Below are 12,074 nucleotides of genomic sequence, written 5' to 3'. Positions count from 1 at the left end.
GTCACATTTATGCACTATTCTAAATTTATCTTTAAAAACACCCGACCAACATATTAAACATGTCTTATGTATTAGGACCGTGATTTTCAACATGTGGGTCGCAACCCCTTTGAAGTTCTTATATCAGGTACCATGAATATCAGATATTTACATTATCATTCCTAACAGTAGAAAAATTACAGTTATGAGGTAGCACTGAAAATAACTTTACGGTCGGGATCGCCACAACATGGGGGATTGTATTAAAGGCTTGAAGCATTAGGAAGGTTGAGAACTGTGTTAATATAATATAAACAGATCACACCTAATGAAAATAGCTACAGAGAATTTCAAAAGTTGGATCTCCTTTCTAGAGACAGTAATTACCCATTATGCACTACTGTTCATTCATGCATACATCTCCTTAGGTATACCACCCAGCCATATATCTGTGATCTACCTTAAGGCTAGACATTGAAAGGCTAGACATTATGGCTTATGGAACATATACATTTTTAAAATTTCAGCACGTTACTAAAATGACCTCCAAAATGGCTCAGCCACCTTTCACTATGCTGTGAAACCATGTTGTGATGGTTTATATATGCTCAGCCCAGGCAGTGTCAGGATTAGAAGGTGTGGCCCTGTTGGAATAGGTGTGCTACTGTGGGTGTACGTTTCTCATCCTAGCTGCCTGGAAGTCAGTCTTCCACTAGTGGCCTTCAGATGAAGATGTAGAACTCTCAGTTCCTCCTGCACCATGCTTACCTGGACGCTGCCATGTTCCTGCCTTGATGATAATGGACTGAACCTCTGAACCTGGAAGCCAGTCCCAATTAAATGTTGTCCTTTATAAGACTTGCCTTGGTCATGGTGTCTCTTCACTGCAGTAAAACCCTAGCTAAGACACATGTGCTAGTCTTTATGTGTGTCTTTTCTTTAGTTCCACTGTTGCTAAAGCGGTCCTCCTTGGGATATTATCATCCACTGTAATGAGATCTCTATCCTCATTCTCATTTCTTTCTGGAGAAACAGATTCTGATAGAAACAGAGTGGAACAGGCAGGACATGGTCCTTACCTAGCACCATGATCTGACCAAGTACAATAAACTTCAGCCTGGCATCTGACGTATCTCTGTTGCCTTTGTGAGGACACAGAGCCACTCAGTTATCAGAGACGTGATATGACCTGAGTGAAAAATAAACTTAGAAAACAAATCCTCTCTCACCCCTGTGTAATAAGTTCAGGTTGGTGCTGAAGACCCACTAGAATGAGACCCAGTCCCACCCATCCTGTTCAACTTTGCTTAGTCTGTCACTCTCTTGAATTTTACCACAGCTTTCTACCTGCAGTCTAACCACACAGAGGAGGGGGATGGAGACTGTCAGAAAACTTTGACTCCATGTCCCTCTCTCCTGCACATCATATCTGCCAGCAGTACTTGGTGCCCCCTGGCTCAGAGCACCTTACACTGATATTTTACTCAGCCTTTGATGGTATTCTCTTGTCTGGGTTATGTCTAAATGTCTCCTATTTTGTAAGGATATCACTCACTGGATCCTGAATTCCTGTAGCCTGGTTATATCCAAAGGCTAGTTTACAAATCTTCATATCTATGGGTCCTAGAAATTATAATTTCAATACACACACACACACACACACACACACACACACACACACACACACACGTACACGCACAGTTTTAGAGGAACAATATTTCAACTGCTAACATAAACAGTTCATCGTTCAAACTGGAAAATTCATATGAAAGTCTTGATAACGCCCACCCAAAGAATCTTTATGCCACCACCCTTCAGCAAGTTGGGCCATCCTTATTTGTTAATAAGTTCTAGCCAGGATTGTGTCATTTTATCTAGGTGGAAAGATAATCTGTTCTGAAGGAAATCATATTTTGTTCATAATCATACATGTTTATAATTGCTCATATTATAAGAATTCAGTGTGGCATTCCAAACATACTGACCCTCCCAACTACCCTCTCTCACCCTCAATCCTTCCATATGCTCCACCCTGCTCTTCCCTAAAAGTCCCTTTACTGCATTCAGGCTTTCTTTCCTCTGCTTAAAGCAAAAAAAAAAAAAAAAAAAAAAAAAAAAAAGTGGATGAGCAAACAACCTAGCAGATCTTTTCTGCCTCTGATTTTTATCTGAGGTGCAGCTGTACCTTAGACTCCTGGGACCCTGAGGGAAGACAGCACTTAGTAGATGAAACAGACAATATCCTTTTTTGAAATATACAGTGCAATATATAATACCAGCGAAATGTACAATACACTATACAATTACAATTCAATATGCAATACAGTACAATACAAACATACAATACAGAAAAATACAGTATTTCTCCTGCCTTGTTTCATTTAATATGGTGGCCCCAAACTCTTGTCTTTCTGAAAATGCCATGGTTTTATTCTTCTTTATGGCTGAAAAGAAAACCCTCCACTGTGTGTATCCATTTTTCCTTCTTCTGTTCATCTTCAGATGGCAATCTAAGCTGATTCTATAGCTTGGCCACAGTGAATAGCACTTTGATAAACATGGGACATGGATGTCTTCTATGCATGCTGACTTTGCTTCTTTTGAGCATACACCAAAAGGGGCATAGCTGGACCATGAGGAACTTACAGTTTGGGGTCCTTGAGGGAATTCCAAACTGCTTTCCCTCCCTCCCAACCACAAACATAAGGGTTTCTTTTGTGTCTACATCCTCCCCAGCCAGTGTTATATTATAATGACAACCCATCCTGACAGAGACAGAATCGTGACAGTTTCTATTTTGCTTTCCAACGACTATAGATGGTGACCAAAACCTCCTCATGTATCTGTTGACCTTTTTGTTTTCTTTTGAGAAGTGTCTCATTAGATCCTTGTCCCATTTGCTGACTGGATTCCCAGCTCCTCTGTTGTTAAAATCTTTGAGTTCTTTATGTATACAGGATATTAGTCCCGTGTGAGATGAATGGATGGCCAGGATTTTCTTTATTCTATAGGTGCCATGTTCATTCTGTCAACGACAGCCTTTAATGGGTTGCTTTTTTGCTCATTTGTTTGGTTTGGTTTGGTTTTAACTTGATGCAGTCCTGTACGCCAATCGCTATTCTCATTGTTTCTGCCATTGGAATTCTACTCAGGATATCATTGCCTGTGACAACATCTGGAGTGTTTTCCTTTGGGGGACTTGGATCCATTTTGAGTTTTCTATTTACCATGAGATATAGGAATCTAATTTCAGCCTTTTATATTTGTAAATATGTATAAATCTAATTTCTGCAGCATCATTTGCTGAAGAGGCTGTTTTTTAGCCAATGTGTGTGTGTGTGTGTGTGTGTGTGTGTGTGTGTGTGTGTGTGTGTGTGTGTGTGAGAGAGAGAGAGAGAGAGAGAGAGAGAGAGAGAGAGAGAGAGGAGAAACAATTGGTTGTATTTCTAGGTCTGTTTTTATTCCATAGGTCTCCTGTATATGTTTAGACTAACACCGCCCTGGTTTTGTTATTACTGCTGTGTGGTATAATTTGATATCAAGTGTGGAGATAGATGCCTCTAGTATGTTTCCTTTTTACTCAGTACTGGTCTGGTTATTTGGAATCTTTTGTGTTACACATGAAATTAAATTTAAAAAAAAATGTCTGTGAAGAATGTCGTTACAATTTTGCTGGCAGTCACGCTAACTCTGCATATCACTTTAGTCAATACAGTCATTTTTAATAATACCACTTTTCCTTACCCACAAACATCTCTGGTATCTTCAATTTGTGGTTTTGTTGCTGTTGTGTATTATTTCGCTGTTGTTGAATTTAATTTGTAAACATTTAATCGATGGTATTGGCCTGGAGTTTTCTTATTTTGTTGTGTTTGTGTAAGGATTTTCTACTAGGGTGATACTAGCTTTGTACAGTGTGAATTTGTAGATTTCTATTTTATGGAATGTTATTGGGAATTAGCAATGCTAGGTCTTCTGTCTGACCCTTTGGCTTTGTTGCAAAGCTTCTGTTTAGTTACAGCTGCTACTTCATTGCCTGTGGTTCATTTATTTAGATTTCTGTATTCTTTGTTAAATTTTGATATGTCATCTGTGTCTAGAAATTTACTTATTCTAAATATTTCAACTTATCAATATATAGTGGTTTTTTTTTAAGTTCCTTAAAGAGCCTCTTGATTTCTGTGGTGTGTATTGGCATTGTCCATTTCATTCTATTTATATTCTTCCTATTTTGGCGAGCATGCCAAGGACATGTCTTGTTTTGTCTTTCTTGTTTTTTTTTTTTTTTAAGAAAATATTTAAGTTCTTGCCAAAATTTCACCTTAAATGTGTGATGACTCATGAAGCTCTACCCATCCCTGGAGAACAATCAGTGGCAGTTAATAATTGCTGAGGAGAAATTATCTCCCTCAATGGTACAACGGCTGCCTCGTTGTCTGGGCTGCGGTACGTGTTCACACCCATGCCTACAAGGGACCCTAATGAAAACCAGTAGTTCCCAAAAGTAAAGCAGGTGAAAGTAGGTGGGGGAAGGGGACTTGCTGAGGACATGAAGGAGTTCAATGGGAGTAGGAGAGGGATAAGAAAGGGCAATGGGAGAGCAGATATGATCATGTGTCCTATGAGAACATAAGACATTCTCAATAAAAGGAAATGAGTGGGTGTGTGGATTTTCCATTAGTCTTTAAAATCCCCCTTCTTGGAGGCATCAGAGTTGCACTGCACAGCCCTGAGATCCTGAGAAATCGCTCTAATACATTGAGCAGTAAGCATTTGAATGCAATCCTACCCGACTTTAGACAACTTTTTTTCTTCCTATCCTGATGCATTCTTCTTTGATCATTTTTCTACTGAGTGATGTTACTGAGAAGTCCCTTGGTTGGTTGAAGTCTGTCTTCTATGAAACGGACTTAGTGAACGCACCTCTCAGTGGTTTTGACAAATACCTAGAATGATGCAGTAGAAAGAAATGCAGACTGCGCGAAGTTAGGCAGGCTTAAGGTGGAGACTTTGCTCTATGTGACTCTAGCTTTCAAGGCTTGGTTTTGCTTCTCTGTAAGAAGGAGCTATTAACATCCTCTATGTCGAAGAACTATTACAAAGATTGAATAAGGTTATTCGTATACTCCATTTATCTTGGTTTCTGTCCATAATGAGTTCTGCAAGATGGTCTATAATTAGATACTTAAAAGCATTTTTTAAAGAGCAATATTTTAATTAATACCAATTATTAAAATTGCACTTTATTTTGAGTGCAATAGAATCGCATACTCTCTGAAGCCAGGGCGATTTCTCCGGCTTCTTTCTAATAAATAGGACCTCGTTTTGGCTTGACTATTGAACTCAATTCATATCTTTTCAGAGCTCAACAAAGCAGACCTACTCTCCCTTAACTGAAACTTTTCCTACCATAGAAATCTTGGATGCTCCTGAGAGTAGAAGAAAAACTATTGCCCTGTTTTCAGCTATGCGAGGTTCCAGAGTTTCTGACAAGGCCCTCATTAGTTCATGCTTGTTTTCACAGGCTATGACCAGTACAGCCTACATATCTCTGTGGTCGTTCTAAATTATCACATGGCTGCTTTCCCCAGACCGGTTTCAACTTGACTGACTAGAGGCAAGACAAATGACTATGTATCAGAGTATCCACTATACTTTAATAAGCCTAGGAGATACTTGTCTGACCCCCTTTATCAGTAGTCCTAGGAATTCCTCATTCATTAGCTGAGTGATTCAGTGTCTACTCCTTTCTGTTCTCTTTATCCCAAACTCGTTTTTACCTTCGCAGACAGAGGTTAGTTAGTGTCTGTGCAGGGCTCACAGTCTTGCCGTAGTTACATAGGGAATTCACTCTATATAGAGTGTAACATTTTCTACTGCATATATTCCAACACAGCTATTCCCATCCAGGACAACTGTCTGTGCTAAAACAGGTATCTTGGGTATAAGAAGTAGTACAGACACATTCTGTTGACATTTCCATCTGGAGGTGATGGCATGCATCTATAATATAGCCTAAGCTACATGTATAAGATTCTGTCTCTATAATCAAAACAAAACAGCCAATAAGATGTCCAGCCAGCGTGAGAGTTCTGAGACTCACAGTGGCCACAGTGCCCAGACAATTATCCTTTGCGGAGGTTGGAGAAGAAAGTGGAGATCCCCATAAAGACTGTGAGAATATGGGGGGGGGAGCAAAAGGAGGTCAGCCTGGCTGAAGAACACGGGGAGCAGAAGTCACTAGAGAGCCAAACCTGGAAGCTGAAAGGCCGGAGCAAAGAGAGGCTGGGGAGAGAAGTAAAAGCACTGGGAGTGAGCTCTCAGTATGGAGGTGTGATAGAGGGACCATTGTAGGAGACGGTTTATTAATGCAGCTACTGACTAACCAGACACTTGATCAAAGAATCCCAACTTTCAGAGCAATCCCAAATGGCAATGTAAGCCGCATGATTTCATTTTAGGACAGCAAACAACAAAAGCTAATTCTATGAAGGAAATATATTGGAGAGATGGGGAAGCTTTTAGATGAGAAAGTAACAGAAAAAAATGAAACAAAACAACAACAACCAAAAACAAAAACAAAAACAAATCCCAAAGCAAAGTACAAAGAAGTGGGGTCTGATCATCATCTTTTCTTTCTTGGGATAAGTCTGTGGGGTTAATCAACTTTAAGAGGAGGAGACACATATTTTGGCCCACAGATTTTCAGTCGATGGTTGCTTAACTGTTGCTTGGTGTCCATGGCAGTGAGCATAGTGAGTGTATGGGGTAGAAGAGGCCTGTTCATTTCATAATGGCTGGGAAACAAGAGAGATGAGGACAGGGCTAGGGTTCTGCTCCCTGTAAAGGGAAGCATTGGACATCCGACTTCTTCCCAGCAGTTACACATGGTGTGCTTTATACCACTTACAAGTAGCATCATGGGTTGGGGAACACACCTTTGGTAGACTTAATACACTAACATCTAACATACTAACTATAACAGAAGATATCTTTGATAATTCTGGAAGCAAAATGTCTTAAGTTCAGCTTCAGCTGGGCTTATCACTTCCAACCCCAGCCTCAGTTTGAGAGTAGAACTCATTAAAACAGTTTAAATGCCTCACCAGAACCTCCCCTGAGGTTGAAAATATTGATAATAGAAATGAGGTTTTTTGAGCGAAATTATAGAACTGGGTATTGTCCACTTCCCTGTTCAGGCTCCGGACACTGCTTTCTGTACCTTCACCCTTACGTCAGTCACCTTTGTCACCCTTTGAGTTTATCTGAGCCTGTCTTGCAGAAGTGATTGTCCTTTATCCTATCCAGTTCGGCAAACCTTAAACATCCTGAAAAAATTCTTAAGCGTTCCCTTTCTCTTTCACCTAGTGGTCAGTTGCATTATTTTTCTCAATTCTTCACTCTTTGCATCTTCTGTTAGACATGTGGTGTTTGAGCTCCTCCTAGGAGAGGCCACATGCGACTCTCTACTTCACAATCCAGGGGTAAGCTCTCTCATCTTGCTTAATGGGAGATCTTGAGACATACTGCAAACAGCGGCTAAATTTTCTTGTTCAAGGTGGCATTGCTCACTTGTATTTCTAACACAGTCAAGAGAATTTCCTGGCTTCCGGTTACTCCAGGTTCTTAAGAGTTCTATGAAACACAAATGAACTTAATCTAAACCTAGAACCAGGGACATCCACACCCTGTGTCAATCCGTGGCCATCTAGATGGCCTGTAGATGAATGACCAAAAGCCAATGTTTCTTTGGGGATAGTTTATTACACAGAATTTTTATTGCAATAGAAAACACTGATGTCTTTGAAGTTGTCACTCAAATAAATCGTGATTGTGGGATAAAATAGATTAGGTTTATAACACTGGAAGCAACAAGACTTTGGAGAAAATCCAATCTCTTTGGTTATCATTCAATTTCCCCTTTTCTTTTTTGGTAACTTCGTTTTAGAAACAATTTTGATAAATAATTAACATAGTCTGTATTGCATATGCTTATATGCACTATTTTCTAACTTTGAGACATATACACTCATATGCACATATATGTGTATGTATCTAGTATATGCACACATATATATTACATTATCATCACAATGAAGATAATTAATATATTTCCCTGGCAGTGTTCCAGGGTGCTCTTTTGCAGTTATTTCATTTTCCTAGGTTTCTTTTTTAACCCCAGGCAACAATCGATCTGTATTTTGTGCATGTTAAATTTAGAGATGTTTCAATCTTCTTGTAATTTTTTCAAGATTTTGGAAAAAACAAACAAACTTTTATCCATTTCTTTACCCTAAGCTGTAGTCTGTCCTTGATGGTGAGGAGTGAGTTTTTGATCCTCAGAAAGATGGATCTTGTTTCCCAACCTAGTGTGTTAGTCTGTCTTTTTATTAGGCAGTTGGGACCATTGGTATTGAGAGTTATTAACGTGTAGTGTTCATTAATTCCTGATGTTTTGTTTTGGTATATTTCTCCCCCTATTTTGATCAGCCAGTCTGGGATTATTTTTTCCCATTTCCTCTTGGATATAGTTAATTTTGTCTTTAGACTGAAGGTTTCCTTCTAGTGGGTTCTATAGAGCTTGGGTTGGTGGACAGAAATTGCTTAAATTTGCTTTTATCTTTACAGATTGTGACTGCTAGTTCCACTGGTCATAGTTCTCTGGGGTAGCATCTGTTGTCTCTTAGAACTTGTAGGATATCCATCCAAGTGCTTCTGGCTTTCAGACTCTACATGAAAGGTCTGAAGTTGTTACAGTGACCATGCCTTTATAATGGCTTGATTTTTTCTCATGCAGCTTTTAATATCCTTTGTTTAGTAGATTGGTGTTTTGATTATGTGTCATGGGAAGTTCCTTTTCTGGTTCAGACTATTTGATGTTTTGTATGCCTCTTGAACCTTGATTGGCATCTCTTTTATTAGATTGGGGAAATTATCCTTTATGATTTTGCTAAAATATTTTCTTTGCCTTTCACTTGGATTTCTTCTCCTTCCTCTATAACTACTCATAGGCTGGGTCATTACATAGTGTCACCAGATTTCATGTGCCTAACATTTTTCCAGGTTTAACATATTTGGTTTTGGTTTTGTGCTCAGTATTTATTTCTTGTATCTAGTCTTCAAGAACTGAGATCCTTTGATTTCCTGAGGTTTTAATTTCTAGTTTTATTTCAGGTTAGATTTTCTTTAATGGTTATATTTCTTTGTTAAATTTTACTTCCATATCTTGAATTATTTTTTGTTATTTCATTCAATTGTTTGTGTTCTCATGGCCTTCATCGAGGCATTTATTTATATTCTCTTTAAGGTCCTTGAACTTATTCAGGATTGCTATTTGGAAGTCCCTGTCTTTTTGCTTCTTTTTCTCAGAACCTAAAACAATAAATAGGGCTGCTGGCTTGGTTGTCCATGTGCGTGCTTTTGCGCACTACTGAGATGTCTACCGAGACGTAGACATCTGAAGCTGTGACAACTGAAGTATTTCTTGGTGTAGATATAGGGTCTCATCTTTCCTGAGTAGGTGTTCTGTTATTTGGTTTCTTGTTGCCCACTCTGGGTCTTAGTTAAGTATGGGGCTTACGGGGTCCTTGAATCTCAGGCATGTGAGTATGACAGCTCTGCGGTCCCTGGTAGAGAGCTATTCTATGGTTTGTAGGACTTATAAAAGAATGGAGACCATCTAGAAAGACTGCAAGGGACATCAGGGAAGAACTAGGGGGACCCTGGACCCACACCAAGAGGTCAAGTCCTAAACAGATGAAGGTGGGCTAGGAGGAGACATTTTAGGAATTTCAATGGCAGCTCAATCAACCACATCACTAGAATGTGCTTATGTAACCCATGGAAGATAAGAGAATCCCATGAAGCTGTGCGTGGTAGTTCATGTCTATAATCCCAGCATTTTGAAGAATCAAAGCAAATGGCAGGAAATGAACTTGCTGTTTCAGCAACAGCAACAAAAATAACCTCACAATAAGCACAATTTTGGGGACTGATACCCTGAAGTAGTTGGAATATGCTGCTGTTGCTAAGGCCAGGACATTACACAGGTTCTACATGGATTCATCCCTGCCAAAAAGAAGCCTGTGGTTAAGACGTGCTGGATCTGTTCTACCTGTGCACACATTTCTTTCTCATATATTTAATCTTGATGCTATTAATTTCTTAGGTGGATCAAGATATTTATTGATATAACATGCCTGTTGATAATGTTCCCTTCTATATTCTTTTTCTGACTGTGGGCTCTTGAGTTTTTCTATGTCTGCAAAACCATTTATTTCATCTTCGTTTTTCAAATTTATTTTCACCAGGAATATGTCTTTAAGTTAGGAGGGCCTTCTTCAATCCTTCATCCCCATCCTCCCCCCCAATTCCCACATGTATTTTTTGATGAAATGTATAATGCTATCCTTATGTTTGCTCTGTGCATGCATTATAAAACTGTTCTTACTGATTGAATATTTTTAGATTTTATTCCCATGTTTGTTTTAAATAGTTTGATCATAGCGTCACTATTATGTAGTTTTCTTCATGTTTCCTAGCTGAGGACTTATTGAGATTCTTGAATTTATGAATTTATAGCTTCCTTCAGTTTAGAGCAGTTTTTGCTATTAGTCCACTATAGGGTCTATAGGTCCCTACCTTCCACTGCCAAACTGGCAAAACATAATGTTTTATATACATGATGCTACACGTGTTGCCACGTTCCCTGTTGTCTGCTACATCCAGGCTAGGCTTCTTTTTCCTTTTCACTTAAGGCCTTTTTGATTGCTATGCATTCCCATCCAGTAATCGTCAATATCAAGCTATGATTAGCCTTTTCATTCCAACTGAGGCATTGTAATTTTTATCTCTGTAAGTTTAATTGAGCTTAAAATTTTCTCACATGTCTCCATTAAACATGTACAACTTTTCTTGGATTCTTGAATTCTATAATCATGACTATGTTAATATATTCATCTATTAATTCTAGTGATAAGATTTCTGGATCAGTATAAGTAGTCAACTTTTCCTGTTATTGTTTTGTTTCTTTGCATGTCTACCTGGCCATTTTTGCTTGAGAATTACCAGAGTTATTTTGAGCTTAGCCTATTGTGTGCAAGGTGTTCTTACATCCCGACAAGCATTCTTGAGCTCTGATCTGGAGTGTAGTTAAGTTACTTTGAGAGTTATGAGAAAATTCTTATCTTAGAAACTCAGTCATTCCTTTAAACTAGGGTAAATTATGCAAAACGAATCATTTTATGTTTCCCTTTAGGACTGTAACTGATGCCCTGTAAATGAGATTTGAGTCTGGCTTTTGATAATATGCGTTATTATTGGCATTGTGTGACGTGGGCATTGTTTGCTTTAATCCTTTCAGGTGATCCTTTCCAAGGCGTTGGGTATATTCTTCAAAGCTATGCACTGCTCGGCATTCTACTGACGACCCTAGGGATAACGACCGAAAATCTATGACTCTTTCTCTCTGGCATTATCTCGTATCTAGTACTGTATGCTGTCAGTGTCTCGATGCCTAGGTCTCTTCAGATTTCCAGATTTAGTCTTCAGATATATGGACAAGCATCATTTGCACACTTCTCACTCTTCACAGTAAAGCTCAGAGTTGGGTTCTAGAGTGAGTCCGGACATTTACAGAGTTGATCTGTTTGGTTTTTCATTTTGGCTGGATCACTGCCTTTCTTTGTCCGTGATGTTCTATATCTAGAAAATCATTGTTTTATCTATCTATATCTGTCTGTCTGTCCATTTGTCTTATTTAAGTATTTGTTTGCTTGTTTATTTATTTATTTTTGGTGGTTGTTTTTTTTTTTTAGATTTTATTCATTTATTATATGTAAGTACACTGTAGCTGTCTTCAGACACACCAGAGGAGGGCATCAGATCTCATTACAGATGGTTGTGAGCCACCATGTGGTTGCTGGGACTTGAACTCAGGACCTCTGGAAGAGCAGTCGGTGCTCTTAACCACTGAGCCATTTCTCCAGCCCCTGGTGGTTGTTTTAAAGAAGAGAGTAAACATAGTCAATTCATCTTAAATTTAAAAAAATAAGAACCTTGCTTATATTTAAATTATTTTCTCTGCCTCAAGAGTC

This window comes from Rattus norvegicus, chromosome 7 (assembly GCF_036323735.1).
Source record: "Rattus norvegicus strain BN/NHsdMcwi chromosome 7, GRCr8, whole genome shotgun sequence".
Classification (NCBI taxonomy): Eukaryota; Metazoa; Chordata; class Mammalia; order Rodentia; family Muridae; genus Rattus; species Rattus norvegicus.
Note: the sequence above shows the minus strand (reverse complement) of the source record.